The 26,219-nt window shown below is 38.2% G+C and overlaps 1 pseudogene; it reads right to left on the reverse strand.

The window, feature by feature from the left end:
- Nucleotides 1-23,988: 23,988 nt before the first annotated feature.
- LOC145714157 (NADH dehydrogenase [ubiquinone] 1 subunit C1, mitochondrial pseudogene) lies at nucleotides 23,989-24,298 on the reverse strand (annotated as a pseudogene).
- Between the last annotated feature and the right edge of the window lie 1,921 nt (nucleotides 24,299-26,219).

The raw sequence follows: 26,219 nt of genomic DNA on the forward strand, positions 1-26,219 counted from the left end.
CGGTAAATATTTCACAATGCAAATTATGTTTTTTTGGAAGAAAATCACTAATGATGAATTTCCATTGTGGTATTATCTTCAGAAGAATGGTTAATATCTAATCCTTGACATTGTTTTTCTCATATAAAGGTAAACCTGTTATTCTCTATTCTTGAAAAGGAAAATAATTGAATTAATAGTAGTCCTTTGAAAATTTCAAAACACTAAATACTTTCCAAGTCACATCATACAATTAACAGGTCTGTTAACTATTTCACATGATGTCTTTTGATGTGTACACACTTTTCATTCAAACTTTACTACCCAATTATTGGGCAGATTCTCAGAATCAATGAGCATGGATTCTTTTATTAAATACCTATATATATGACATATCCAAACCCCAGCAGACTGGAAGAATAAACAAACCAGACTTCCATTAAGTATACAAAGAAACTTATTTTTCTTCTTAAGACAAGTTCATGTGGGAACTTACCTCCCTGTCCTGTTATGGGGTGAGTTTTGTTGCCCCTCAAAACTCTATGTTCAAGTTATAACCTCCAGTACTTGTAAATGTGACCTTATATGGAAATAAGGTCTTTGCCGATGTAATGGAGTTAACAGGCAACCATACTCAATTAGGGTGGGCCCTATTCCAATGACTCGTGTTCTTATAAGAAGAGGGAAATTTGTACACATAGTCACACAGAACACCATGTGACAATGGAGGCAGAGATTAGAGGGATGCAGCTGCCAGCCAAGGGACACTGAGGATTTCTGCAGTCACCAGAAGCTGGAAGAGGGCAAGGAAGGGTTCTTTCTACAGGCTTCAGAGGGAATGTAGCCCTGCTGATAGTCATTTTAGGCTTATAGCTTCCAGAACTATGAGGGCATAAATTTCTGTTGTAACTAGTTTGGAACGGGTTTTTGGTGGTGGTGGTGGTGGTGGTGGTGGTTTTTTTTTTTTTTTTTTTTTTAGTGTAGCCCTAGGATACTAATACACCACCACCTCAATTATCTTCTAACCAATTCTGGTCCACCACACTCCTGCCTTTTTATTGCTACCTTGCATTAGATTAGTGCTATCCGGTTACAATCATCCTTCCTAGATATCCACTACTGCTAATACCAATGTCAGACATCAACAGCCTCTACCGTTAATATTTACATTTTGCAGCTATATGACATGAGGTTTCTGTCCCTAAATCCTTGTAGAAACCTGATTCCTTCTACTCTTCTTGTCTCCAGCAAATAAATAAGTCAAATAAGAATACATAGAACTCCATGGGAACAAGCACCAATTCATATACAGTGAACATTAAATCCATGCAGAAGCAATAACTACTTCTCAAAAGGAAACATGATCTCTGCCTATAGAAATTTGTAAAAAAAAACACAGCTTTTCAAAGCTCTCTATTTCTGAAGAGTGTGGGGGCTTTGCATGTGTGAAATTAAGAGATCCTTTGAAATGTTTGGGTTTTTTTTCTTTTGCCAAACAATGGAACAGTCAGCCTTTAATTCCTGTGACTCTGAAAATTTGTTGCAGCTTTGAAATGGCAGATTTTCATCTTCTAATGAAAGAGATTTAAGAAAACACTACCACCACAAACCTATAGCAGGATTTTGTATTCTGACCAGATATAGATATTATTCCAGTTTGTTGTGATCTAAAATAATTTTTAGAGTACACACCTAGGTAAAAAATGTGCCTTTAATGCAACAAAAGCTACCAAGGACTTTAACCACCAAGGACTAAAACTTGGGTGATTTCAGTGGTCTATTTAGGGAGAATCTTTTGTATGCGCTGCTGTAGTTACCTATGATTCCTTTGTCTCACCTAGATTGACTGATGGTAGACTCAGGTATTAACAGATAATGTGCAATAGGTCCTGTTGGGGCAGAAAAGTTAATATCCCTACGGGATGCTGTTCATTTGTATCAACTCTCCTTGCCAGTCAACATTAGACACTACTATTTTTTAATTGGTAATAATTTAATAGAGTTAAAAATAGCCACTATAATCTAGTGAACAAATACTATATGTCAGCTATCAATATCAGCACTTTATTTTCTATGTGGTTTTGTTTTTTATTATAGAGGTATAATTGGTATGCGATATTATATTAGTTTCAGGTGTACAACATATTGATTGAACAATTCTACACATTACTCAGTGATCCATTCTCTGTCCTTTGTCCAGCCAGAGAACAGTTTTTTTTTTAAGTTTATTTATTTATTTTTGAGATAGAGACAGAGAGAATCAGGGGGAGGGGCAGAGAGGGAGACAGTGAACACCAGGCAGGCTCTGTGCTGACAGTGCCGGAGCCCAACATGGGTCTCAAACCCACGGACTGTTAGATCATGACATGAGCCCAAACCAAGATGCTTAACTGATGGAGCCACCCAGGTGCACCCAGAGAACAGTTTTGTATATCATTTCCACTCCTTGGAATTCTTTCTTCTTCCTTCCTTCCTCCCTTCCTTCCTCCCTCACTTACCCCTCTCTCTCTCCTTCTTTCTTTCTTTCTTTCTTTCTTTCTTCCCATCCATTCAGCAATATATTGATTAAGTTATATGTAGTAGGGTCTGTCTAGACCCAGGGGATGATGCAGAGTGCAGGCTGGACAAAAAATCCTTACCCTTTTGGGTAAGTTCACATTCTATCATGGGTCTGGAGAGCCAGAAAATAATCAGATAATCAGATAAGTAAAACAAGCAGATAGTGTGTTAGAAGTTTTGGGTTTTATGTAGAAACATAAAATATGCAAAGGTGACAGGGAATATTGGGCAGTGAGGATGAGTGATAGCAATGTGAAATAGGTAGGCCACCTATGGCTTCAATGAGAAAGTGAGCAAATATCTGAAAGAGGTGGGGGAGCAGGCCATGAAGTTATATATATGGAAGTATCTTATAGGCAGCTAAAAGATCAAGTGCAAAAATCCTGAGACTGGTATGTGCTGAGAGTGTTTTAAAAACAGCAATGATGACTGGGTTCAGTGAGCGGGAAGGACAGTAGATTAGGTTAGAGATAAAAGGAGAAAGCAAGGGCAGATATGTGACTCTTATGGGCCAAGTTGTGGGTTTACGCCTGACTTTTATTTAGAGTGAAACAGGAGGCCATTGAATAGAGAAGTATCTTTATCTGCCTTGTTTGCAATTAGTTAATTAATTAATTAATTAAAATTTATCATGAGGGCGCCTGGGTGGCTCAGTCGGTTAAGCATCCGACTTCAGCTCAGGTCATGATCTCACACTCTGTGAGTTTGAGCACCAGCTCTGTGCTGACGGCTCAGAGCCTGGAGCCTGCTTCAGATTCCGTGTCTCCCTCTCTCTCTGCCCCTCCCTGCTCATGCTCTTTCTCTGTCTCAAAAATAAATAAAAACATTAAAAAACATTTATCATCTATAGAGGACATCCCTGTGAATGATGTTTTTTAAAGGATGAATCTTTCTTTCTTTCTTTCTTTCTTTCTTTCTTTCTTTCTTTCTTCCTTCCTTTTTAAATGTAACTTATTGTCAAGTTAGCTAACATACAGTGTATACAGTGCACTCTTGGCTTCGGGAATAGATTCCCATGATTCCTCACTTACATACAACACCCAGTGCTCATCCTATCAAGTGCCCTCCTCAGTGCCCATCACCCATCTTCCCCTCTCCCCCTCCCCCATCAACCCTCAGAATGTTCTCTGTATTTAAGACTCTTTTATGGTTCGCCTCACTCTCTGTTTGAAACTATTTTTCCCCTTCCCTTCTCCCATGGTCTTCTGTTAAGTTTCTCAAATTCCACTTATGAGTAAAAACACATATCTTTTTCTGACTGACATATTTCACTTAGCACAACACCCTCCAGTTCTATCCACGTTGTTGCAAATGGCAAAATTTCATTCTTTTCTTTGCCAAGTAGTATTCCATTGTATATATAAACCACCTCTTTATCCATTCATCAGTTGATGGACATTTGGGCTCGTTCCATAATTTGGCTATTGTTGATAGCACTGCTATAACATTGGAGTACATGTGCCCCTTCTAATCAGCACACCTGTATCCTTTGGATAAATTCCTAGTAGTGCTATTACTGGGTCATAGGGTAATTCTATTTTTAATTTTTTGAGGAACCTCCACAGTGCAGAGTGGCTGCACCAGTTTGCATTCCCACCAACAGTACAAGAGGGTTCCCGTTTCTCCACATCCTCACCAGCATCTGTTGTTTCCTGAGTTGTTAATTATGGCCACTCTGACAGGTGTGAGGTGGTATCTCAGTGTGGCTTTGATTTGTATTTCACTGATGATGCGCAATGTTGAACATCTTTTTTGTATTTAATTTTTTTTTTACTGTTTATTTATTTTTGAGAGAGAGAGAGAGACAGAAAGCGAGAAAGAGAGACAGACTGTGAGCGAGGGAGGGGCAGAGAGAGAAGGAGGCACAGAATCTGAGATCATGACCTGAGCTGAAGTTGGACGCTTACCCGACTGAGCCACTCAGGTGCCCCTGTTGAGCATCTTTTCATGTGTCAGTTGGCCACCTGGATGTCTTCTTTGGAAAAGTGTCTATCCATGTCTTCTGCCCATTTATTCACTGGATTATTTGTTTTTTGGGGTGTTGATTGATGTTTTGAGAATAGGCTGTACTGAGGCTAAAAGCAGGGAAACCCTACAATACCTTTAAAATGCTTTGAATTAATGGGCAGTGAGAAAATTTTACACTGAGATTCAGAATATATACATGCATATAGGTGCACATATGAAGATAGACATATGCATATGCATCCATATAAATAAAATGGAAACACATTTTTTCTAAAACAATATTTACCTTCTCTATGCATTATGCAGTTCAATACTTTCTTTTCTATTATTTTTTATGACATTGTTTTACTGCTGTTTACAAGGCACTAAATTAATTTTATGACTCACTAGTAGGTCATAACCCAAAAACATGCAGGAGGATATGAAATAATTCAGGTGAGTAACAATGATGGCTTGAATCAGGGAAGCAGCTTGGCACGATGTGGTTGGATTCTGGATGTATTTTAAAAGTGAGGTATGAGAGGGAAAGTGAGGATAGATGAATAGTATTAAATCTCGTGGCCTCAAATATTGGTGTCGCTATTCACAGTGACGGAGAAGGCACTTGGAATAGCAGATCTGCTGGAAGTAGGTAGGAAAGATTAAGAATCATATTTTGGAGGTACTGATTTTGGAATGTGTATTTTGATTCAGAAGAGACCACGAATAGGCCACTGGCTCTACTAGACAGGACTTTAAAAGGGGGATCTTTCAGTTAGTTAGCTTTTATTTAAAGATCTCAAAAGAATTATTTCTTCCTCAAAGAAGCTCTCCTTACCTTTCCCAAAGAAGCCAAATGCTGCTATTATATGCACTGAAACAGCATGTTTCTCGCTTTGACACAACTGCAAGTTTCTATCTGTGTGACTGTTTAATGAATGCTTTCCTACCTCCTCCCCCAAGGACTGCACATTCCATGAAGACAAAAATGTTATTTATCACTATAATCTTAGGACCTAGCAAAGTGTCTAGGATATATTAGATTATGCTTATATATATATATATATATATATATATTCCCCTGTTAAACACATACACCTAAGCACACATAAAGTGAAGTAAACAGGCAGGGGTCAGATATTGAAAAATTAGTGTCAGTCTCAATATGGCAAGTCATTAGTGTCTTTTTGTGGTGTTTTAGGTCATTGCAAAGCAAAATCCATAATATTTAGGGTGGAGTGTTTTATGAGGCATGGATAACATTGGAACAATGTGAGTGAGGAGAGGGAGTAGCAGGAAGTAGTCTCAAAGAAATCGGGCTACAATCCAGATGTGATGAGAAGCCATTGGAAGAATTAAGAATGAATGATATGACCAGCTAAACATTTTTAGAAGATCATGCTGAATATTTTCTGCAACTTGCCTGTAGTGGAGCAAGATTAGAAGCACAGAGAACAACTCTGATAGACTCTGGTGTGATAGAAGTCATGAGAATTCCCGGTATAAGATATATTTTGAAGTGAAATCTCATAGGATATATTGATAGATTCATTTTGCATGTGAGAGAAATAGGATTGATGTGAGGTGCCATAGAAAAATAAATGACACCTGGGGTTTAGGCCTAGGTAATTAGATAAATGGTGGAGCCATTAATTGAGAAGGGTGAAGAACATATTCATAGGTAAGGGGATGAAGTCCAGAACTTGACATGGCTTTTAAATATCTACATGGCCAAATGGGATAGGTAATTCAATCACAAGTCTAGATTTCAGGGGAAATGTAGCTGAGATATCATGTACTTGAAACCGTGAGGCTGGATACGTTGCCTATGGATTTGCAGAAGATACTTTTCTAGTGTTTGAAAGACTTAACTTTTTGTCACACATCAAATTTGTTCAGTTTTAGATTGTGTGTAGACAAGTTGAATACAAATCCAAATACATGTATGTAGTGTACAGAAATATATGTTGATTGTATAAATTCTCATACTTAATTTTGTCATGTACAGAATTTCTTTGTATTTAATATCTTAGAGCACATTTTAAAACCATTCATGGAGCACTTATGAAATATTTATGTGTATGCCTTATATGTCCTATGTATTATAAGTCCTATGGAGACAACAACTAAATGACAATTTTTGTATTTGTAGCATATCACAGCTAACAACTGTGCTCACATATGTTATTTTATCAATCTTCACATATCTGGCAGGTAATGTTTCCACTTTACCAATTGTTCTGGTAACATGTTCCTATATAACAAGCCACATCAGAATGTAGTGGCTTAAAACAATGACAATATTTATTTTGCTCATGAATCTGCAAATTTGGGTCGAGTTTGACATGAACGGCTGATCTCTTCCATATGATATCATAGGGAATGACTCAAAGGTTGAGGTCTAGAGTCATCTAAATATTCCCTCCCTCTTCACTAATAGGTCTGGTGGTTGACACTGGCTGTTAGTTGGGACTTTATCTGGATTCATAGTCTGAGCATTTAGACATGGCCTTTCCTCACAGCTCGGGGCCTAGGTTCCAAGGGTGAGTATTCCAAAATGGACAACTAGGCAAAAGTTTTATCACCTTTTATGACCCACCCTTGTAAGTCACCCTGCATACTTTAGCCACATTAAATTCATCAGGGCAGTTACCAAGGCCTTGCCAATTCTAAGGGAATGGAAAAGAGACTAGACTTCTTGAGTGGATAGTGTCAGGGTTCTGGTAAAGCATTTGGAACTGAAAATGAGGATCAGTGTGGTTAACAGAAATATTTTGGCAAGAACTTGGGCATATTTTGTAAAATGAATCAATTTGTAAAAGAAACTTATAATTGTTCTTTTTTGCCTCTCTCTTAGATAAAAATGTTCAGTGAACAATTCCTTTGTGACTTGGCCCATGTCATTTTTTTTTATTTTAGAGACAGAAAGAGAGAGAGAGAGAGAGAGAGAGAGAGAGAGTGGGGGAGAGGGGCAGAGGGAGAGGGAGAGAGAGAAAATCTTAAGCAGTCTCCATGCTCAGTTCAGAGCCTGATGTGGGGCTCTATCCCATAACCCTGGGCTAATGATCTGAGCCAAAATCAAGACTCGGACACTCAACCAACTGAACCACCCAGGCACGCTGGCCCAATGTCAAATTTATTTTTTATATGTATAGTCCATTTTGAAGAGACCACTACTGTTTACAACTTTAATTTTTGGAATTTTAATTTGGATAGAAATTTTTACTCAGAAACGAATAGGCTTCTTTCTGTTACCTGTTAGGCTGGCCTTTTACCTGACATTATGGAATTCTGAAAACAGCTCTCCTATAACTCTACCTCAAAAAAAGTGTTTACTCCTCCTTCTCAATTATCTAATCAGGCATGGCAACACATTTGATAATTTTGGGTAAAAATGGGGTCTCCAAACAATTATAGTTTTAGAACTGTTTGTGACATTAGTTACTAAGTAATCAATTCCAGACTTTTAATAAATAAATGACATCCAGAAGTTTCTCTAGGTTACAGAGATAATCAATGGCAGAGCTATAACAGGAAGCAGATCGTAAGACAAGAATTTGAAAGCAAATGATTAATTTGGGACTGATACCACTTGCAGGGAAATGGGAAAGTGATAGAGACAAAGAAAAGAAACTAATCCAGCGTCTCAATCTTGCTGGGGACCTTTGGGAGATAATAAAGAATATGTGCCTCAGAGTTATCCCATCTTGGGGCGCAAAGTTGTAATATTTATCCACCAACTCCTATTTCTCATTGATTATAGGCTGCTTCCAGAGCATTATTTCCATGCTGTTGTATGGCCTGCTCTAAATAAGAGCGTGCCATATTCCAAAGACTAGAGAATGTCCTCAGGTAGGAAGTTTCCAGGGCTTAAGGTAGGAGGATGTAGGGAATGGTATATGCCAAAGGGATGTATGAGGCATCAATGTCTTCTTCTACATTTGTAATTATTTTACAAGGTTTCTTTTCTCTGTCATATATGTATTTACCTAATTTTCCAAATAAAATGAGCTTTATCAACACCATTCTATAAATGTCAGTCATGAACTATACAAGGGTAACTATGTATAGAAATGGTCTTTGATCAGGATCACACAGAGCTACAGTCAAATTGGAACTGAGGTGTTAGGTGCTTGTAGAGATAAGAGTGTAGACATTTTATTCTTTGACCCATTATTCAAAGAACTGAGACGGATTAAATAGGTGATGGGTGTTGGTGGAAATGCAAACTGGTGCAGCCACTCTTGAAAACAGTGTGAAGGTTCCTCAAAAAATTAAAAAAAGAGCTACCCTACAACCCAGCAATAGCACTACTAGGAGTTTATCCAAAGGATACAGGAGTGCTGATCCATAGGGGCACATGTACCCTAATGTTTATAGTAGTGCTTTCAACAATAGCCAAATTCTGGAAAGAGCCCAAATGCCCATCAACTGATGAATGGATAAAGAAGATGTGGTTCATATCCACAATGGAATACTACTTGGCAATGAGAAAGAATGAAATCATGCCATTTGCAGCATTGTGGATGGAACTGGAAGGTGTTATGCTAAGTGAAATAAGTCAGTCAGAGAAACATAGATATATGCTTTCATTCATATGTGGATCTTGAGAAGCTTAACAGAAGACCATGGGGGAAGGAAAGGGGAAAAAATAGTTACAGAGAGGGAGGGAGGCAAACCATAAAAGACTCTTAAACACAGAGAACAATCTGAGGGTTGACTGAGGGGTGGGGGAGAGGGGAAAATGGGTGATGGGCATTGAGGAGGGAACTTGTTGGGATGAGCACTGGGTGTTGTATGTAAGCGATGAACCACGGGAATCTACCCCAAAAACCAAGAGCACACTATATACACTGTATGTTAGCCAATTTAACAATAAATTGTACTTAAAAATGTGTGATGGGAATTAAGGAGAGCACTTGTGATGAGCACTGGGTGATGTATGGAAGTGTTGAATCACTATATTGTCCACCTGAAACTAATATTACACTGAATGTTAACTATACAGGAATTTAAATAAAAACTTAATAAGAAAGAAAAAAAGAAACCATTTGGAGAAACCCACTCATTTGATGCTTTCAGAGTATTTATGATGGCGAAGCTTATGGGAAACCTCAGTACTAGTCCCTTATGATATATATAAGGGTTTATATGAACAAAAAAATGGTATCTGCTTTTGGTATAGGGACAGTTTTGTTAATGTTTATTTATTTATGACACACACACAGAGAGAGAGAAAGCAGGAGAGGGCCAGGGAGAGACAGAGACACACAATCCAAAGCAGGCTTCAGGCTCTGTGTTGGCACAAGCCATGAGATCATGACCTGAACTGAAGTCGGACGCTCGACCGACTGAGCCACCCTGGCATCCCTGGTATAGAGACTTTGAAAAGGTCATGAGAGTCTCTACCTCTGTGACTCACTATGATGGTAACAACTGGATTGAGGAAAATTAACCTCAATGAAAGATTCAATGTATAAAATTGATCTTGAGCATATTGGAACATTTCAGATATTATGCAGAAAAGTCTACTATCTAGGTTTTATATCTACTTATCAAAAGATCCTCAATATCAACATAACATTCCCTCTTCTCCTAAAATACTCCCAGTGTGAGGATATACCAGAAGAAAACACTTAAATTTAGATCATTCTAGTAGTCAAAAATTTCAAAGGGATCCCTAAAAAAAAAGTGTAGAAAGAATGGGAAAGTGTGGTGATTCAAATCACCCTTGATTGTGTAGAAAATGTTTTTTAGAAAATTTTGCAAAATCCATGACAGGAATCTAAAAATATCAACTAATCTTCTAGTCTTCTAGGGGAAAAATGCTTTTTCTGCATCCCTAAAATACATTTATTTCAAACTGTGTTTTCTAAAATATCTGTGTTAAGAGAAAGCCAACTAATAGCCCTGTTGATTCATGAAAGTTCTCTCCTATCATCAAAGGATACCTCCATATAGAAGGGATGACAATGCATAAAACATACATCTGAAATATGTTCCAACATTATCTGCTAAAGGAAACTACATGTGGAATGGTTATTTTTAATATAATAGAGATGTGCCATATTTGAGAGCTGCTAGGATGCCATGATGTTTTCATAATTAAAGTGTTGGAGTTTCAGTTAATCATACCATGTTATTCATATTCTAGTTGGGCAGTTGAGAAAATAAATGGCTTTAGCTGGTAATCTGAAACTCTGTAACGTGATATTATTTGAATGTCTTTTTATTTCTCTTGTTGCAAATACTTCCTGATGTAGAATAATTGAAAGTTTAACAGGGGTCCATGAAATTCCTTTAGGTGGACAACTCCCCAAGTGAACAGTATATGAAATGTCTATGCATCTATCATTTAAGCAGTCACGTAGAAGTAACTGGCTGATCTAGAGAGAGGGATGCTAGCCTCTCTAACTTCATAGTTTTTGAATAATAAAATGCTAAGAAGTCTACCTTGTATATTTGTCGAAATAAATACAACAGTATGGATTTGGGATAGGGTAGATTGTAATAGTTTCCTTTTCACTGTTTGATCATCTACACCAGAGAGTTTCCAGGCAAACTTCAAACTAACTTTTGAAGATGTCTGCAATAGAACAAAATAATGAGCAATATTTCTAGCTACCTACTCTCTCAGTCTTTCAAAGCTTATGCATTTCAGAAGTTCACAAAATCTTGCTCCATTTTAAAAATGCCATAGTTTCCCTTTTGTGTGTTCATATATATGTTTTTCTTTATGATTATAGAAACATTGTATATAGTCATACAGAGTTAATTTTTTAACGAGGTATTATAAATACCAAAATACAATTTTCTTGTTTCACATAATAATATTTGACAGATAAATCTAAACATATTTTTATGTAATTTTAACCCATGCTTACGTTTCAGACTGGAATTTCACACAGACACATACATGAGGAAAAATATATGAATCATAAATGCACTGCAAAATTAGTTTTTACAAAATGAACAAGTATATGTATCACTCAGAACAAGATATAGATGTTACAAGAAACCCAGAAGCTTCCCTGTTGTCTGGTTCCAATCATCGCGTTATCCCTCCAAAGATAACCAGTTTTCTCTTCTATCACCATAATTTGGTTTTAACTGCTTTTAATCCCTATGTAAATAGAATCACAGAGGATGTATCTTTTGTGTTTGGTTTCCTTCACTCAAATTATGTTTGGGGACACCTGGGTGGCTCAGTCGGTTAAGCATCTGATTCTTAATTTTGGCTCAGGTCATGATCTCAGAGTTTGTCAGATCAAGCCCCGCATTGGGCTCTGTGCTGAAAGTGTGGGGCCTTCTTGGGATTCTCTTTCTCTCTCTCTCTCTCTCTCTCTCTCTGCCCATTCCCAACTTGTGTATACCTCTCCCTCTCCCTCTTTCCCTCAAAATATATAAATAAACATTAAAAAATTATGTTTGTAGAATTCATGGATGCCCTTGAAAATAGCAGTCCTCCATGCTTATTCACTGTTGTATAGCATTCATTTTTATGAATGTATTCATATATTTTTATAATTTTTTTTTTCTGTTGGTGAAAATGAGGATTGTTTCTAATTTTGACTATTATGGAAAATGCTCCAGTTATTGTCCTCACCTCTGATGCAATTATGTTTTTGTTGTGGCTGGTGATGGTGGTAATGTACCAAAAGATGGAATTTATGTGTCAAGCATTAGGCCTACTTTTAGTTTTACAATATTCTGCCAATGGATTTTCAAAGAAGCGGTGTAGATTTTCACTCCCATAAACAGTGTATACGAATGCATTTCATTCGTATTTAGTATTGTCAGTTTTGTTTTGATTTTGATTGCTGTCATTACAATGAATGTGCAGTTGTTTTGCTTTGTGATTTAAATGTTCATATTTTGATACTTTTATAATATTTAACATCTTTTCATATTTTTATTGCCCATTTGGATATCCTCTTTGGTGAAACATGTATTCAAGGTTTCAGTCCTTTCGTTAAAATTGGGGTTTCTTTTTTATTGACTTGTATGAGTACTTTATATACTAGAGACTCTAGCTGTTTTTTCTTTCATACACATACACATCATTTCTTTTCCAGTCTTTTAGTAAATCTCTCTGACAAATAGAATTTCTTTTTTTATGTTTATTTATTTTTGAGAGAGAGAGAGGGCACGGGCCCCCCCCCCAAGTGAGGGAGGGGTAGAGAGAGAGGGAGACACAGAATCTGAAGCAGGCTCCAGCCTCTGAGCTGTCAGCACAGAGCCCGACATGGGGCTCGAACCCACCAAGTGCAAGATCATGACCTGAGCCAAAGTCAGATGCCTAGCTGACACAGCCACCCAGGCACCCTTACAAATGGCATTTCTTGTTTTAATTAACGCACTATGCCAATATTTTCCCTTTAAGCTTAGTACTTTTACATCCTATGTAAGAAATGTCTGTCCAAAAGTTATGACGCTATTCTCTTATTTTATCTTCTAACAGTTTTATTGTTTTTCCTTTAACAGTTTTCACATTTAACTCTAAAATCTAATCTCTAATTGTCCCCAAATTATTTATAGAAAGGAATTTTTATTCCCTACTGAATTGCAGTGCTATCTTTGTTATAAATCAGGTGACCATATATGTATAAGTCTGTGATCTCAGTTCTGTTCCATCGGGGTACCACTGCCACATTGTTTGAATTACAGTAGCTCCATAATAATTTCTAATGTCAGTGCAAATTCTCCAACTTTGTTTTTACAAAGATTGTCTTGGCTTTTTCCCTTTTGCATGTCCATATAAATTGTAGAATGTTATGTAGAACATAACCCGGATGGGATTGATTGGAATTTCATTGAGTCTCCAGAGCAATTTGGGGGAGTTTGTATTTTTATAAAATTAATTCTACTTATCTATGAGCATGGTATATTTCTTCATTTATGTAGATTTTCTTTAATTCCTAACATTCATATTGTTTCTGTTTAGAGGTCTCACAGATATTTTATATATTTTTTATAGATATTTGATGTTTATTGATGATATTACTTTTAAAATACTTTCTAATTGTTTATAAAAATACAATCAACTTTTTAAAAAATTAAATATGACATTTGCTATAAAATACATTATATAAATACATTTTAGCAGATTAAGGAAGCTTCCTTCTATTCTGAGTTTTCCAGGAGGTTTTATATTTCTTATTTTTTGTGAGGGAGTAAACTTTTCCAACACTTTTTCTGTATTTTTACCCTTTGTGTTTTAAATGTGATGAATCACAGTGATTGAATTTCAAGTGTTAATACGAACCTCTGCTTGCCCAAACAAAACCAACATTATTATGATATACTGTTCTTTTAACAAGGTACTGGATTTGGTTCATTTTGATAACAATTTTGGTTACAAATGATACCCCCTTTTTTAAAAAACTATCTGTATAATATCCCATTGTTTGGTATAATAAAATTGCTTTGATGAATTCCCAATTAAAAGACATCGAGTTGTTTTCAGTGAATGTGTTCTTATACATAAGCTTTCATAAAAAGCCTTATACATCTTTACATAGTGGTGATTTTATTGTTGTAAGATAGATTCCTAAGGAGGGATTGGTGGGCAACAGATTGTAAACATTTTAATAGCTATTCTTGGGTTATTTTCTTAAAATGTATCAATACTTCACCAGTAGGAAACATGAATGGCTTTTTTATCACCCTTTCCAACACTGAAGGTTATTCCACTTGTTTTTTCTTCTGATGACAGGGAATATTATCTCCTTTTGCCTTTTCCTGATTGTGATAAGGTTTATACATTTTCATAAGTTTTTGTGTTATTTGCATGTCCTCTTTTATGTATTTTCTGTTTGTGTATTCATTTTTTTCCCCTTATGGATTGTCTTTTAAAAATCAATCTGTAGGGGCGTCTGGGTGGCTCAGTTGGTTGAGCATCTGACCTTGGTTTTGGCTCAGATTATGATCTCAGCTTTGATAAGTTCGAGCCCCGCATCGAATTCCACATTAATGGTGCGGAGCCTGCTTGGGATTCTCTCTCTCTCCCTCTCTCTGCTCACTCCGTCTGTCTCTATCAAAATAAATAAATAAACTTAAAAAAATAGGGATCAATCTGTAGACTTTAATGAAAGTAGAAATATTAAGCCTTTGTTATAGATGCTTTAATGTTTCTCTATTGTTTTTTCACTTTATTATGTCTTTGGCTTTCTAGAAATTTTTACTTATGTAGTTGAAAGTGATAGTTTTAAAGTATCTGGAATTAGTGTTTGGTTTAAGAATGCCCCCACACTTGATGTTGTCAGCCTGTCAGTGCAGAGTTTGCTTCAGATCCTCTGTCTAACCCCCCCCCCCCCCCCCCGCCCCCGCCGCCGTCACACTCTTCCAAAAAATAGATGTTGTTTTTTTTTTTTTTTTTTTTAATTTATTTTTGGGACAGAGAGAGACAGAGCATGAACGGGGGAGGGGCAGAGAGAGAGGGAGACACAGAATCGGAAACAGGCTCTAGGCTCCGAGCCATCAGCCCAGAGCCTGACTCGGGGCTCGAACTCACGGACCGCGAGATCGTGACCTGGCTGAAGTCGGACGCTTAACCGACTGCGCCCGCCACCCAGGCGCCCCAAAAATAAATGTTTTTTTAAAAAATTAAAAAAAAAAGAATATCCCACAATGTAAACTTTTCTAGATTCCCATTTATTAGGTTTTATTTTGTGTATATGAATTATATATTCCATTTTCTAAATTTTATTTATTTATTTTGAGAGAGAGAGAAAGCGCACGAGCGCATCCCAAGCAGGCTCTGTGCTGTCAGCGATGAGTCCGAGGCTGGGCTCCATCTCACGAACTGTGAGATCCTGACCTGAGCCAAAATCAAGAGTTGGATGCTTAACCAACTGAGCCACTCAGGTGCCCCTACATATTCCACTTTTTAATGACTGGACTGAAATGTCATAGTGTATTCCCTTTGGCTAGATCTACTTCTGGACTCTATTCTGTTCTGTCATTTTGTCTGTCTTGTACCAGTATGTACTGTTCTGATTATAGAAGCATGATAATATAAAATCTAGGATACCACAGTCTTTGTGATTTTTGTTAACAATTTCTGGACAACTCTCACACTCTTTTCTGATATAGGAGATATGCTATCTCTCTGAATATTTTGACTTGATGGACTTGATAGAAAACTGAAATTTCAAAGAATAGACACTCAAGAAATCTAAGAGGTCGCCTGTAAACAGCAACAAAGACAGATCTTCAAAAGGCATGACTCCTCAGACTGAAACTGAGAGGCACCTACTTGAGACTCCGTCCTGAGTCTATTTTTAATCCAAAAGAATTGTGGAACTAAGCCTAACTACTACATTTTTTCAAAATAAATTATCCACTGCCACGCAAACGGCCAATCTGGCAAGGGAAAACAGGAGAACAAACTTCTGTTTTTAATCAAAGGTATTATAATGGGAATGGAAAAGGGTTACTGGTAAAATTGTCTTGATGAAGGCACTCAATTGGCTGTTTGTAAGTCCTTTTATCACATTGTTTTTCAAAGTTGATTGCCCATTGTAATCACCTGGGAGGTTTTTTGTTTTTAACACTCCTGATGCCCCAGGTGAGAGCCCAGAACAATTAATCATCATGGGGGTGGGGGGGGGGGTGGCTGGAGGGAAGTGGAAACCAGGCAGTACAGTTTTGTAAAGCTCCTCAGATGATTCCACTGTCTCCCAAAGGTAGAGAAGTGGTGTTTTGGAACAGGATGATAATCGACTCTGAATGAAAATGCAGAAGAAAACAAGAAAAGAAACTCCTTAGCTGTTGCTAGGCCCCTTGCCAAGTTCTTCTTGTGAAGTTCATTTCTCTTTGGTAAGCTGATGGACAGGATTTAGGGTGACCTGGCTACTGTAGGAAGAAGTGCTGGATGAATTATATGTGTAGAGGGGTGGGATGGGGTGGGGGAGTAAGGAGACCAACCAAATGAAAGTCACTTCTGACATTTTTAGAAAATAAAGTCATATGAGCCGTTTATAGTCCAATCTAATTCTAGCCTCAGTGGTGGGAGGAAGGGATGGAGGAGGCGGTCAGAGTGAATGTACACACTCAAAGAAGGGTGGGAAGCTTTGGTGAAATCTCTTAAGAAATATGATTCTCCTCGGCTTCTAGTCCCCATTTTTGGCCAGTGCATTAAAATCAAGATGCAACGGTGGGGTACACACATGTAAGTGACCCAGATAGCAAAAGTAAGTGACCCTTCTCCTCAGTGTAGTCATCTTATAAGTGGCAATGCTAAATCATTCATGACCTCATGTGCTGCTTTTGGCAAACGGCTCCCTAATTGCTCCTGTTTTTGCATCGATTCTGCGCAGCGTGGAAAAGCGAGTCTCCAACTCGCTTGTGGATTTATTGACCACCGGGTCCCTCCTCAGCTTTCACCTTGCAGGCCTCGCCCACTCTATTTTAGAGTCAGGAGCTGGGAACAGCACCTGTTTCCTCCTCTCCAAGCATGGGCTGTGCGTTTTGACGGCACCCCTTCCAACCAAGCCAGGTGTCGGTGTTTGTATTTTCCAGTTCGCCATCACTCCCCACCCCCTCCCCACGCATCCCTATTTCCGTGGCTGTGGGCCCGGGGAGGAGAGAAATCCGCGCTCAGACACCGCGGATCTCCAGCAAGCTACGTGCTTTCGAGAGCTTCAGGCGGACCGCGCGGACCCACCTGCCTCCCAAAGTTTGGGGCGTGGGGAGCCGGGACACGTGGCGGGTGGCTATGGCTCAGCCGAGGGGTCCGGAGCAGACCCGGGAAGATGCCGCTGGGGAAGGATTCACCGACGTCATCAAGAGTCGCGCTGGTAGGATCTCGTTGTCTTTTTCTTTAGTGTGGGGGTATATGGCGTATCCCGCTGCTCTCCGCCCAGGCTGTGCCCTGGAAGTTCGTATAGGCTTTCGGAAAGTTGTGGCACCGAGCGGAGGAGCAGTAGGGGACTGTCACCGCGCCCCCGCCTGCGTGGGGAAGGCGGGGGACCATGCGGGGCGCGCCCGCGGGAGGTGGGGGTGTTGCTGTCCGGGAAGGCAGAAATTCAAGTTTTCCTTTTGCGCCGAGTGGGTAGTGGTGAGGGATTTTTGTTTCTTCTTTGTTTTTCAAAGCAAGCCGCCGGATATCAGTTTTATTGTAGAACTGTAACTTGTTTTAAAAATTAAACGTAAAAGAATGAACAGACCCACTTAAATATTGTCCCGGCTTTTTTGAAGGAAGGACGGAGGGGAGGTGTGAGGAGGGCATGCCTTGTCTGGGTGTGGCCAAGTGGAGAGTTAAGAAGCCTGAGAAGTTTCGCTTGGAGAAAATGTCAGGGTTGCGTGCCTGGAGTCTAACTGTAGAAGTTGAAAACCAGTAAAGCAGCAGGAACGAAAAGTCTGAGGTTTTTGCACGGCTTCCATAGTGCGCCTCTCCCCTTCCCCCCCCCATGTGTAAATTTCATTTGTAATGAATCTTCTGGTGTTTGGTAGTCTGGCCTACATAAGCAAACGCTTGTAAACCAGGATAGGTGGGTAAAGCTGCAAATGGAAGCAGCTGTTAAGCTTTCCCAAAGGATGAAGTTTCAGCTGCATGAATCTGCTGATCTTAACCTTGTAAATGCACCAGATTGTGGGCAGCAAAATAACAGGATCATTGAAGATTTCTTTACATATATTTCTGGATGGTGAAGAAGACAGAGGATAGTCACTGTCCAAATATATTTCTGAAGTGAGGTTAAAGGAAATATTAGAGTAGAAAACAAAAATGACTAAAAACACAGGAGTTGGGTAAACAACAGACCAGCAAAGGATTTAGAAGATTGTACACCAGGATTTTTCTTCCTAAGTAGTATGAACTGGTCATGACGCCTGTAAGTCAAAAAAGAATGGTGCCTGTTAGAATGCCTGAGAGAAATAGTTGTTCTTACCAAATTTAAAACCACGCTTATTTTCTTTTCCTTATCCAATTAATATCCTGATAGGCTTTTCAGATTTCAAAGGGAAAAATGGTCAACTTTCTTACCTGGAATACGGTAATCTATCCAGTCCCTAGGATAACAGAATTGGCTTTAAGTAGTTACCCTAAGATAATAGTTTGGAAAAAAAAAATGTGGGGTAGATTCATACATTGTGTTAGAGTCGCTGTTTATGCATTTTATTACATAGCAACATGGCTCTGTATTTGAAATACGCAGAAGGGTATTTACTACAAACCTGTTAGAGTATTTTGGGGAAAAAATGTGTTATGGGTTAATTTTACAGGGTAACTCTGTTTACCATTGTGCTTTTGCCCTTGCCAGCCTGTCAGAGAAGGAGAAAAAGATCTAAAATATTTTCTCAAAACCAGGTTGTGTGTTGTCGACTCCATCTCTAAACAAAACTCCATCTATCTTTATATAACTTTGTGTTCTGTATTAGCCACACAGTTGAGAGTCACTTTTTAAAAATGATGTGATTTATTTTTTACTTTTGTGAAATTGAGCTTTAATTAGAACTCGAGGAAATGGTGGGGGAGTGACTGCTAGGTGCAACAGGTTTATCTGATTTTCAACATCAACCTTTATCTTTTTGACAGGCCCTTCCCTTTAAGGGGTTAGAGGCCATTAAGTAAAGAAAATTCTCCTTGAATATTTTAATTTCTGTATCTTTTATAAACTGAGGGTTTTTGTCTCATAAGGTGGTTTTTTTGTTTTTTTTTTTGATGGGTTTTGATTTTGTTTGCTTAATTCTGAGGCATAAGGGGTGGTTGCTATTAATGAATGCTTTTTGTAGTCAATTGCTCTGCTTTGGGAAGCATAATGTGGTGGGGCTGTGATGCCAAACAAAGCAAATGGAAAAACCTGTTACATGGGCTGTACCTGTTTCCACCACCCCGTCCCCCCCAGCCCTTCTCTCTCCTAAGTTGGTTTGTAGACATAGTTACGTGGTAAGAGAAATTTTAAAGTGTTATTAAAATGCCTCGAAGGATATAAAAATAAAGTCAACGTAAGAAATTTAATTATGCTTTTAGCGGCACTATTAGGGTCGTTTCGTACCCTTGTAATCAGAATTTTCTTGGAAAAATTGAGGACACAAACATACTCTGTTTCAGATTGATTTTTATCCAGTCATCTTGGTTCATTTGCTGTGAAGTCACAACCAATGGAGAACTTTGATTCTATCATTTATAACTTTGTCCTGTCACAACTGTGTATTCTTCACCCATTTCCACAAGGGGCACTACTTTGATGTGATTATGGTTTACATATATGACCTCAGTAATCATGAGAGTATACCCATGAAGAGTCCTATATTTTGGGTGAAAACTGTATGTTGTTCCAGAATGAATAACCCAAACGAGAGATGACTCTTTCAGATGATTTTCATACATCTTAAAGGGGAAATCTCAGCATATAAAGCATTTCAATACAGTATGTTTATAACTGTCGATTCCTGTTTGGATACCGCAGATAGGGGCACTTGATCTCATATTGATTGAGTATGCTTTCTTTTAATTAGAAATAGCTCAATATAACAAACAGCCCCATGCTGTTAATCTTTTTAAACCAGATGTAAATTGAACTAGCCATGATTCCTTTCATGACTTCTTTGTGTTTTATATTCATTTGGCATCTCCTGGCATCTTTAGATGTTGTACTGGCACAGAATAATACATGAATAATGGAGTAAAGTGTACCTATGGATTTGTGTCATGAAAGATTTAACCTCTTGAACCCTGAGGTACAGGTGTTTTCTTTCAGAAGTAAACTAGTTACGCAGTTTTTGCTTTTATTTTTTAGCAGTTGTTTTATACTTTTTTTTTTAAGATTATTCTTGGTCTGATCTTGGAGTCTGCTATAACCAGATCATTTTGGTGACCAAGTTTGCTTTGATAGGCTCCATATTTTGTTCCAAATTTCAGCTGTGGAAGATTATTCTATCAGAGCTTTGATCTGATTTTGCCTATCTATAGTGGTTATAAGGAAATTGTTGTACAGAATAATAGATTAAAGTTAGGCAAAATAACTATTTTAAAACACACTTGACTTAGTATTTTAACTGTCCTTCCTAAAAACAACAAGACAGGGCACCTGGATGGCTCAGTTGGTTGAGCTTCTGACTATTAATTTTGGCTCAGGTCATGATTCCAGGGTTGTGGGATGGAGCCTCCTTAAAAACAATAAAAATAAGAAAAACAAAAAAAACCCCAACAATACAATGTAAGTGAACCTAATTTTTTTCTTTTTGAGCTAATGCTCTGAAATTATGCTCCTACCTTACTCGGCTGTAAACAATTAAATAGTCACAGGATAAACCCAAGAATCAAAATGGTCCACCATATTGGGGATTTTACAAGAGAAACTCAAGAAATTAGAAGCCATTTTGAATAAACATTCTGTCAGAACTAGCAATTAATTCATTTGGAAATATTTTCTTGCTAGGCCATTTAATAACTAAAAAAATCACTATGGTAATAAAGCCTGTACTTACTTAACCCAGGAAAATTAAATGCTTCTATCATCCTAAAGGATTGGGGTAATTAATTGAACTTGGTTGTTGAAGACTTGTTTTGGTACTTAAGAAAACCAAAACCTGAGTGTTAGAATTTTGCTGTGCTTGAATATACAAGGTTTCTTCTCCAGAGAGACCTTGCTAAGGAAACGGGAGGGAATACTTTTTACAGATAACAGCTCCTAAAATAGGTTCTACTAAATAAGTTTTATTCTGTTTTAGGTAATGTGTATGACAGCCTCCCTATTGCAAAAATAGACCCAAGGGCTAAGAGACCAGAGAAACTTCGATTCTCCTTCTGGATTACAGATAGAGCTGTGGAAATTTGTGGGAACTAGAACGTGTTTGCATGTGACTTAGTTAACATTACACCAATATTGTTTTCAAATCAATTACTTTTTCTCTGATATGATAGTGAATTAGATTCTCTTTTTTCCCCTAAGGAGGAAAATGGGAAAATTTAATAGTGAATTAGTGAGTACATTTGGCTTGAGACTGAAGACAACTTCTAAGTTTCTACTTAGTTTTGCATAAAGTTGATGGCTGCTTCCAGTGTAATAAATTTAGCCAATTTATCATGACATTCACTGGTTCTGAGCTCTACCTTTCTGTGTAGAAAGTCTGTTCTCCATTACAATGAAATTGAAAATAACACTAATGAATTCTAATTGTTTAGCGAAAATGTGGTTATAGAAGTGTCCAGCGATGGCTGTGCTGGTTTGCACTTGCTCATGAGAGCCGGTTGAGTGAATCTACTCCTGTCTTCAAGTTCAGTGACCTCATGTTGGTCTCTTGAAATTACCATGGTGGGATATTGATACTATGGTGGGGTTATTTATATCACAGAAAAGAGCAAATGCTACTACTGAGGGATTTTTTTTCTTTTTGGAGAGCTAGTTATTAAATATTGAACATAATGCTAGAAATACCAATGATGAGATATATAATTGGAAAATTTATGTTGAATTTGTATATCTGTTAGATGTGCATTCTAGGGAAATTTGCAGGATAACCAGCTACTACTACGATTTACATAGCAAGATACCTGCAGGGAGCCTGCTTGTGGTTTTCGTTTGGCATCTCTGATATCAGAGCTTATGCTCTGTGATTGTCTTGGCATTTTCTGATGACCAGTTGACAACTGTTGGTGAGGTACCACTTGAGGCCAGAAGAAAGAAAAAGAAAACTACCGGTGGTATCTCTTGAACACTCCCTCCAACAGATTGCTGCTTATGTCTCACAGCAAATGCTGTGTTACATGGCCATCTTTCAATGCAGATGATAAGATTGTGAATATCGGGCTTTTATAGCCTCTAATGAATTTGGGTAAGGGAATGGAAATGGTGTTGGGATATTCAGTTACAGGAACTGATGTACTTGGTTCACTTCTTAGCGTTTGGGGGCTTTTGTCCTGGTAACAAAAGTGTTACTTAGACCCTCAGGTCTTCGGTTTATGCAATGGTAAACTTAAGTTAGGGTTTGGTCATGAGATCTCAGTTCTCATGCCCTTAAAACAGGTGAAGCCCATCACAACCTATGGACTTACAGATTGAAGAGCTGAGACTCTGTCCCTAGTTTAGGGACATTATGTCACCCTTTCAATTTTGTTCTCCACTGAAACTTGATCTGTCGTATCCCATGAAATGGACATGCTATTTTGAGAATGGAGATAATTTTACTGACAACTACAGGCATGCCCAAGACAAGTATAGTATGTACATGGCAATGATACATACAGAACTATGTTGTAATCCATAAAAGCTGACTGGAATGACCACTTGAGAACACCTTGAGGACCTGTTCTGTCATTATAGTAACTAAAACCTGACTCACTTGAGAAGCAGATTTGACTGCAAAATGCCCCCTTCTTCCCTGTCCCTTCACCATATTACCCAGTTATGACTGCCCCTTGTAACATCATTTCAAGTACTGAGGATGTTATAAATTCTGATTTTGTATTATTTAGGGTAGGAGAGTTCCATTATCATCACTTATCCTGAGGGATGGTCAAACCATCACAAAAATGAGTAGAAAATGGGAAAAAGACATTGTGGCTTGAATATATTTAAAATAGAGTAATTCTACACAAATGTACTTAATTTAAAGGACTTCTTACTCAAAGCGAATAGTAATAAGGATTAAATAGGTGGTATGAGTTTGCTAAAGATTAAAGGGGAACTGAATTTCTGGGCATCTGGGTAGCTCAGGTTAAGCCTCTGACTAACTTTTGGCTCAGGTCCTGATATCATGGTTTCATGAGTTCGAGTCCCACATCAGGCTCTGTGCTGCAGTGCAGAGCCTGCTTGGGATTCTTTCTCTCTCCCTGTCTCTCTGCCCCTCCCCTGCTCATGCTGTGTTTGTCTCTCTCAAAATAAATAAACTTTAAAAAAATAAAGTGGGGGGAACTGAATTTTAAAGAGCAAAAAGGTGGTAGTGTGATCTGGTGGGCACGTCACTAGATAGCTACAGTTAGATGTTCCTTTTTTTTATTTTTGAGAGAAACAGGGCTAGTGGGGGAGGGGCAGAGAGCGAGGGAGCACAGAACATGAAGCAGGCTCCAGGTTCTGAGCTGTCAGCCTAGAGCCTGACCCAGGTCTTGAACTCAGGAGCTGTGAGATCATGACCTGAGCCAAAGTCGGACGCTCAACCGACTGAGCCACCCATGCGCCCCTAGTTACATGTTCTTGTAAGTTAAAGAATATTAGGCTCTTAAGAAAACACAAGTGGGAATTAAAATTATACGTGCATAAATTTAGAGGCAGACGTAGCTATGGTGCTCCTGGCTCTAATTCTCTGTAGTGAGCAATGTAACTATCTAGAAAAAATTTTGAAGTATAAATGTCTAGGCTCTTCTTACAGAAACTCTGATTTGTTAAGGAGATGTGGACCTGCCTTTTCCAGGAATTCTAAGGAGAATTCCTGTCTTCAGAAGTTTGGAAAAGCTTATGCTTGTATTTTTTGGTGTGCTTTTTTTTTTTTTTTTTTTTCCGTTTAATGACACAAAACCCATAGGGTGATTTGACATATGTACACAGAACTTTTTCTCCCACATTTACAACTCCACATACTGGTGAATCCAAAGGAACTGGTATAATCACTATATGGAGCATACCGTATTACTGTTTGAATATTTTATTCCAACCCATCTCTTCTTTTATACTCTAAAGCATCTTTACTGTGTTGTTTGAGCTAAATCTGAAAGAAGACAGTTGTCTAAGGTGTATCCAACCTTCAGCCAGTCAGGTCTGTTGTGTGATGACTCCTGAACATAGAACTTTGACCATGCTGAATTGCTGCTTGGGAGACTGGCTGGAGCCAGCAGCTTGGAGAAGGGGCACAACAATGCATGTGATGCCATCTTGCTGTTCTAAGCCCCTGTGTTTTTGTTTCTCAACTTGCCTTTTGTTTTTTGATCATCACAGGAACCTTGCCAGGTTGTTGCCTCTATAGCAACTGTTGAAGACTGCTGTTTTTTTTTTTCTTTTCTATGATGATAGTATATGAAAGGTCATAGGTGGTTCTCAATGATTTACACCTGCAAAGGTCATTCTGTACCCCTCCTCAAGATACTCTGAAAATACCATTCAAATTCTGTTAAATCTGTGTTAACCTTAAAAATATAACTGTCAGTTTTTTTTACCAGCAAAAATGGGTTTATTTGGCAATAGCATATTTTTAACTCAGGACGTTTATACTAAGGTACAATCATAGGCAAGTCCAGTAGACAAAGGAGAGAATGTTTTATGGACAAAAGGGGAGGAAGTTGAGAAGGATTGTTTTGAACAAAAGTCCACTGTAGAAAAGCAAGAGCTGTTCCAGGGTAGTTGGTGTCTTGTGATAGATGGCATGTACATCTTTGTCCTATTGGGGCCTGTCCTTGATGATTATTTCCTTCTGAGGATTCTAATAATGTTGGGCCCTATAATTGATCATTTTTCCTGTAATTGACCTTGAGTGGAACAGCTCCCCCTTAGGTCATTGTGGTCTACTTGAGTGAAGTTTCCCTTTATTTTCACAGTTGTGATAAAAATAAGAGCTAAGAGGACTCATGAATTAGAATAGAGATTAATGTGAAAATTAGGAGTAGCTACCTGAATGTAGAAGACTGTTAGTAGCCTGAACAGTCATTCTCCCCTAAATGTGAAATAATTAACTTCAATAGTTTCCTTTTTTTTTTGTTGTTGTTAAATATTTTGAAAGTTTTCATGTTGAGAGAGAGCAAGCGGGGGAGAGGTAGAGAGCATCCCAAGCAGGCTCCACACCATCAGCGCGAAGCCCGATGTGGGGCTCCAACCCGTGAACTGTGCAATCATGACCTGAGCCGAAACCAAGAATTGGAGGCTTAACCGACTGGGCCAATCAGGTGCCCCTCAATAGCTTTCTTTCTCACATTGATCCTTCATTGCCCAAATGAGAATTGGGGGTGGGATTAGGTTGAAGTGTTCTTAGACCTAGAGGTCACAAACTGGCAGGTAACTTGGTAAATTAAGCCTAAGGATGTGTTTTGTTTGACATGTACTGTCTAAAAAGGAAACAAGATTCCTTAGAACATGCACCTCTAATTCATTAGAGCCTCAGTACTCTAATATTGGAGCAATATTTAACACTACTCCTTACTGTATTTCCTATATTTTATTTCCTACTTAAACCCGTGAGGCATTTTTTTCACCAGTTTGAAAGCTTAGAAGCAGAATATACATACTGTACCTTAAGACCCTGGAAATTGGGGGAGAGATTGAAGCTCTGTGGTAAAGGAGACTTTGATAAAAGTTAGGATTGTGATCTATGTAGGTAGTTTGAACGTAGTGAAAGAAAATTGACAACTTTTTTTTCTGCATTGTCCCTATAATTATGAATATACCAAGAAGAGAGGGGAGTAACTATTTCTCCTCCTAGTTCATCTATTTCCTTCCTCTTTTAACCTGGTTGTTTCCTTCTTAAACCTTGTTGTCACTCCTCTCAGAAATAAAGTTAGTGCTCTGAATACTGTAGTTCAACTTAATTATGGTACGAATAGACTCCTTTGGAATGGCTTCATTCCTTTGCCACAATTCTCTAGCTTTAGGCCCATGGGGAAATATGTTCCAAGTTTCATTATGCCAACTTTGAGTGCAATTTTCGGTTAAATCTTGTGTAAATTTTGGACTGCTTGCAGTTGATTTTACAACCTAACTTCTACGTTTAAAATTTTTTGGCTCATTTGAAATGAGTTTTGTGAGCTGATAAAAGGACTCTCTGCTACAGTTCTTAGAAATATCCAGGACAGATCTCTGTCTTCT

This window comes from Panthera onca, chromosome X (assembly GCF_046562875.1).
Source record: "Panthera onca isolate mPanOnc1 chromosome X, mPanOnc1 haplotype 2, whole genome shotgun sequence".
In the NCBI taxonomy this organism is placed as follows: domain Eukaryota; kingdom Metazoa; phylum Chordata; class Mammalia; order Carnivora; family Felidae; genus Panthera; species Panthera onca.